General features: G+C 44.7%; 1 protein-coding gene across 1 annotated transcript in view; it reads right to left on the reverse strand.

The window, feature by feature from the left end:
• The window catches only part of WASF2 (WASP family member 2), a 65507-nt gene extending 59720 nt beyond the window's left edge, over positions 1 to 5787 (reverse strand). The window contains exon 1 of the mRNA XM_019650219.1: positions 5590 to 5787. The gene's annotated coding sequence lies outside the window, so the exon portion shown is untranslated. The remainder of the gene's footprint in view (positions 1 to 5589) is intronic.
• Between the last annotated feature and the right edge of the window lie 213 nt (positions 5788 to 6000).

The raw sequence follows: 6000 nt of genomic DNA on the forward strand, positions 1-6000 counted from the left end.
GATTTGACAATCTGATAAATGCTTTAAGGAAAGAGAAAACATACAAGGGAGTCACTCAACTTTTCCTGGGAATGCTTCACGGAATAAATGACATCTTAGCTCAGCCCTGAAGGATGAGTAGGAGGCATCTTATTTCACAGTTCATACGCCTCTTTCCGAACAAAGAGCCATTCATTTCTCCCATCAACAAAAAGTCATGGAACTCCAATATGTTCCATGCATTGTGTTATGTGTTGGAGACCCAGTCAAATTACAACTTTCCATTCTTCCCTTGGCATCACAGGTACCCACCAGTCCACCTCCCTCACCCAAATCCCCAACAATTCTTTCACTGCTACCTATTCCCAATTTAGTAACTGTCATCCCAATTAATCTTAGTCAGTAAGGCCACCACCCAAGGAGTAAATAAAACTTTGAGTTGCCTGTTGACACAGACTAATCCTGCCTAGGTCACAAAATCAGGGTGGTGACGCTGACAGAGTAGCTAGCAATGAACTGAGTATGGGTCCAGGTTTGCCAACTGTTAGATGAGTGTTAGTATCTTGGAAAGCTATTTCACTTTATGAAAAAAAAACCTTCCACACTACCCAATGCATGCCAAGACCAATAGCAAATTAATCAACATGTATTTAGAGCTCCCAGGCCAGATATGAATATTTTTAAATGGTAAATTCTGATGCAAGACAAGTTTGATGCCCTGGGTTTTAGGCATTACAGAAAACAAAAGAAGTATAAGACACAGTTACTGTCTTGAAGAGCTTATCCATAATCACAACAGAGTAACTTGGAATAGGATGTTAGTCCACTAATTTGCAATCCTTTTACAATATTATCTGTGCTTATGTAATAGAAGAAACTGGAATTGTCTGAATAAGAATTATTCCTATTCCCTAGTCCAATCACACACCGACTCCACCTGCAATTCCTGATACACTTTCCCACACCCTCCATCTCCCACGGTGAAAGTACCCTTCTCAGGAATTATGGAGACACCCCAAGTAGGAGGATGAACTAAGGCCCTCAAATCGGGTGGCTATGCAGTATCCTGAAGGCCAGAATCTCTCTAATTCATGCTGTCCTGGGGGCTTCTTTCATAAAGAATAATTCTTTAACCTCCAATAATACCAGTCACCTCACCCTACACTTGAAGTGTCCAATACAAGTAAAGAGCAGACTGAGTTTTTGTAAATTTGCTCCTAGAGGCTCTTGGCCATTTAAAGAAATTGGCCAAATTCATAAGGCTAGTAAACTCAAGTATCTCATATGCTTAAGATAAAAATACTCTAAATATATTTTAGTAAGATGTGCAAATTGTGGAGGCTTCGTAAATTAATTTAAAAATGTTTGACCTAAATCTCATCCAGCAGTGATGATGTCATACCAAAGACCACCCTGTAAGGAACATCAGCTTTAAATTCTGCAAACATGAACCTACAGATCTTCACCTGATTAGGCTTTCTCTGAAGTACACGGAAAAAGGAGGAATTCTCTTAGTTGCTATACAAATATTGATGAGCGCATGACACTATAAATTACTAGTTTAAAAAGAGGGGTAGGGTGAATTAAATATCTAAAACAGGGACCATAGAGGGTATTAAAAGGTAAATTTTGGTACTTCAGAAAAAATGTACATTGGCACATATTAATTAGAATAAGATTTTACATGAAATAAATATTTTTTAAAAGTGTCTTCTAGGGCCGGCCAAGTGGCGCATTAGTTAAGAGCTGGCTTGGGACGCCAGAGGACCCCGGTTCGGATCCCACATATGAGGGCCAGTGACACTGCCTTCTACAGCTAAGATGCTGAACAACAGCTCGACCTGGAGTTGGGCTGCCGTGAGTTGCCTGCGACAGCGTAGGCTGCAGCCCCTGCTGCAGTGGGTTGCCATGGGCTACTGTGTGTAGCCAGCAGCCAGCGTGAGCGGCCGTCAAGCTGCCGTGAGCAGCCATCCAGAAGCCGGCGACTGATCTGCCTTGCCCGGGAAGAGCGCAATGATGGCGCCAACTTGGGCCAGTGAAGCAACATCCTCCACAACTAGACTGAAGAACAAAAAACAAAAAGACAGCAACGTGTCTGTTCCCCTTCCCCCAATTCCCCAGCGCTGTTCCCATCCCACAGTTCCCCAATAAAAATCTTAAAAATTAAATAAATAAAGGGTCTTCTATGTAACACAGTGTTTAGGACCCATGACTTTGAAATTAGCTTGGTCTACAACATTTTTCCTTGTAATTATTCCTGTCATCATACAAGTTTTATCCACAGAGGTCCACAATCCCTTAACTTCAATTCCAAAATCCAAAAGGCTGCAAAAAACAAGTTTTTCATTATTCATTTAGCAGCAAAACCTGACGTAAAATGACATGAGGCTATTTATAGTATTTATTTATCCCAGTTGATATGAACATTCTGACATTTTAATACAGAAATAGTAATGTGTTTGATTACAAGGTGCTGCCCCAGACCTTTCTGTGATGTTACGTAACCATAGTACATGTACCCTATTTAGTTTCTAAAATTCAAAAAATTCTAAATTCAGAAACACCTCTGGTCCCAAAAGCTTTTTTTTTTTTTTTTGGCCACAAGATACTGTGGGCTGGTATACTAATTAAGAGTAAATCTTGGGCCAGCCGAGTGGTGCGTTGGTTAAGAGCTAGCTTGGGACGCCAGCTCTGAGCAGCAGGGCCCCGGTTCGGATCCCACATTAGGGCCAGTGATACTGCCCTCTACAGCTAAGATGGTGAACAACAGCTCGACTTGGAGCTGGGCTGCGGTGAGTCGACCCCAACTGCGTAGGCTGCAGTGGGCTGCCATAAGCTACCATGAGTGACTGGCAGCCGACAGCCTGCGTGAGCCGCCAAGAGCCACCGTGAGCAGCCGTCCAAAGAGCCACCGTGAGCGGCCGTCCAGTGGCCAGTGAGCAACTGCCTCACCCAGGAAGAACGCAATGATAATACCAACATAGGCCAGTGAAGCAATGTCCTCCACAACTAGACTGAAGAACAAAAGGACACCAACTTGTCTGTTCCCATTCCCCAATTCCCCAACGCTGTTCCCCTCCCCTAACTCCCCAGTAAAATCTTTAAAAAAAATAAAAAGACTAAATCTTATACAGAAAACATAACCAATACTGAGAATGAAGATAGATCTTCACATGCAACAAATTCAATGTCTTAACAACTATTCACGATACACAATCTTGTAAAAAAAAAAAAAGCATTAAAAAGACTTTTAACACAAATATTGGGTTGTCGGAAAAGTCATGATGTATTTTTCTGTTTTTCGTTGCAAAAATGCATCATGACTTTTCCGACAAATGGAGAACTGACTCTGGACAGTGAACACACAATGTGATATATTAGATGATGTACTACAGAATTGTACACCTGAAAACTATGTAACTTTACTAACAATTGTCACCCCAATAAACTTAAAAAAAAAAAAAAAGACTTTTAGGTCAAAAACCTAACACACCATTATGTGTTTTTCAACTGATGGTGACATTTGCATCATCTAATATATAGATCAATTCCTCTTAGGCTTAAATCCACTAATTTAAATCACAATTAAAATAGACCCTAAGACTGCAATTGGTGATTATGTTGAGATAAAGAATCACCTGCTGATTAATAATGTACCCAGTAAAATGTTCTGATTTTTAAAAAGCTTATCTCAGAGGGTTTAAAATTTAAAATTATTTCATTCTAGAATACATTTCTGAACGTTGAACAAATTACAATTGACTATGTCTGTGAAAGCAGAGCCTGGGACAGGGACAGCAACAGGGAAGGGACAACTCTTAAGCTATTTAAACGGAAAGAAGAGGAGTTTCACTGTTCCTTCCTTCCTTCCTCCTTCAGTTGGGGCTTTCTGGTTATAGAATTTCAAACAAAGAAATACATATTGGCTCCACTGCTAAGAAACGCCCTCTTTCTCAGCAACTTCCTCTTCCAATTTTCTTCCCTACCATTAAGTATGAGAACAATACACACAGCCGGGCCTACCATTTTGATTAACCAAAAGCTCTGAGGCTTGGAAAAATAAAGGACTGCAATTTAAAGTACCCAAATATCTCCCACTCCAGGTCTACAATCTTCACTCATCTAGAAGTCAGATAACAGGGAGCACAAAGAAAGAAATATTACGCTTAACTGGAGGGGACCTTTGAACCTTTCACCCCAGGAATGCAAGGAAATTTGAACTAACAAATGGGAGATTTCGCCCATCCCAAGAAAACTTGGCCTTCATAGGCAGGTGAAAAAGTTACTGGGCTAGCATCACTCTGAACCAAGAGTCAAGTCTATACACCAATAGCTGGTGAACTTGCCTCTGCTGGCCACCCAGTCAAGGTTCAAACTGAGCTCTCTCAAGTTCGACACACTTCAAAGTGACTTTCACAATGTAGAAATGGTCCTTTCCAACTCACAGACAGAACAAAGGGGATGTACTTATAATTAACCATCCAAAGATCAAGACCCCAGCCTGTTTCCATGATAGAAGTCAATTTAAGTGTCTGGGACCAGACACCTCCTATCCATTTGTAACAAAGTTTCTTTTAAATGGATCTCCCCCTTGCACAGTGAGTCTCAAATGAAACACCTTATCCCTGGTAAGCTCTGCACATTACTCCTTGCCATGTGACCTTGGGCAAGTTACTTAACTCCTCTGAAACTCAGTATCCTTATGTGTAAATTCTCAAAGGTAGCTGTAAAAATTAAATAAGAATATACGACTAAGCAAGGTAGGAGCACCATCGATGTTCTTCCTCTTCCTCCTCCTCCAAATCCTCCTGCATTTTGGGGTGCCTAAATTTCAATCACAGCCCAAGAAACTCCAAGGATTCCTTCCTCTGCTGACTCTACAGAGAACTGTATAAAACCTCACCATCTCAGAGGCTCTAGGGTCCTGGAGAACCAAGACAACCAGACTCCACCCATCATAGTCTGGGGTCCATCCAAAGCTTTTGTGGAAGGGCCCCTTTCGCCAACTCTCCTTACTCTGCAGTACCATCCTGTACACATACGTACCTCCTCCTTACTCTGTCTGCAGTACCGTCCTGTACACATAGGTAGGCACACATACGTACACACACATACACACAGTCCCAGTCTGCAACATCGCAGGCCAGGGGTCTCAAGGAGCACATCAAGTCCTTCATGGCCCAGAGATGGAAACGCCGCCTGGGGAAGACCTTGCCCAAAATCTCAAACATCAGGGATCCAACTCATGTACTTGTGCCTGGAAAGCCGCCGCTTTACAAGTGGGGCAACTGAGGCCCAGAGAGGGAAGTGACTTGCCCAAGGTCACACAGCGAGTTGGTGGCAGATCTACGTGAGGTTAAGGAACTTTCGAAACCTCATAGACTCGTGGGACCCTCCAGTCCCGAGGGGACCTCCAGGATAACTTCTCCCTGGGGACAGGAGTGAAGAGAGTAAGACGTCACCCCGCGCTAACCGCTCGCCTTGCCTCTGCCGGTCCGCTGCAGGAGGCGCGACACCCACTCCCGCAGGACCCTGCGCGGCTCGGGAGGGGCAGCCCGGCCGGGCCCGGCGCCTCACGGTGGGGCCCGTCCGCGGGGACTTGTTGCTCACCTGATCTCGAGCGGTCCCCTCAGCGACAAACCGGCCGGCCTGTCGCCCTTCTCCGTCCGGGGTCTGTTCCCGCGGGCCGCCTCGCGGGCTGCCACACTGCGGGACGCCCCCTCAGCGCGCTACGCCCCCAGCCGCGCTCGCCCGGCTCGCGTCCGCCATTACGCGATTCCCCGCCCTGGGACGCAGCCACACCCCGCCAACGGCCCTGATTGGCTCTCTGCCCCACCCGCCTAGGGCTTCTGGGTATTCCATTGGCCTGAGTGGAATGCCAGTTAAATAGCTACGCAAAAGACGTAATCAAGGGTACTGTCCGGGGAGCTCCACCCGAGCTACTTCCGCAATCGGAGTAAACAGCGGAGGGGAAAACCAAGTGAAGTGGGGGTGGAGATTAAACTAAATCAACTCCTAAAT

The sequence above is a fragment of the Hipposideros armiger genome, unplaced genomic scaffold, assembly GCF_001890085.2.
Source record: "Hipposideros armiger isolate ML-2016 unplaced genomic scaffold, ASM189008v1 scaffold_138, whole genome shotgun sequence".
Classification (NCBI taxonomy): Eukaryota; Metazoa; Chordata; class Mammalia; order Chiroptera; family Hipposideridae; genus Hipposideros; species Hipposideros armiger.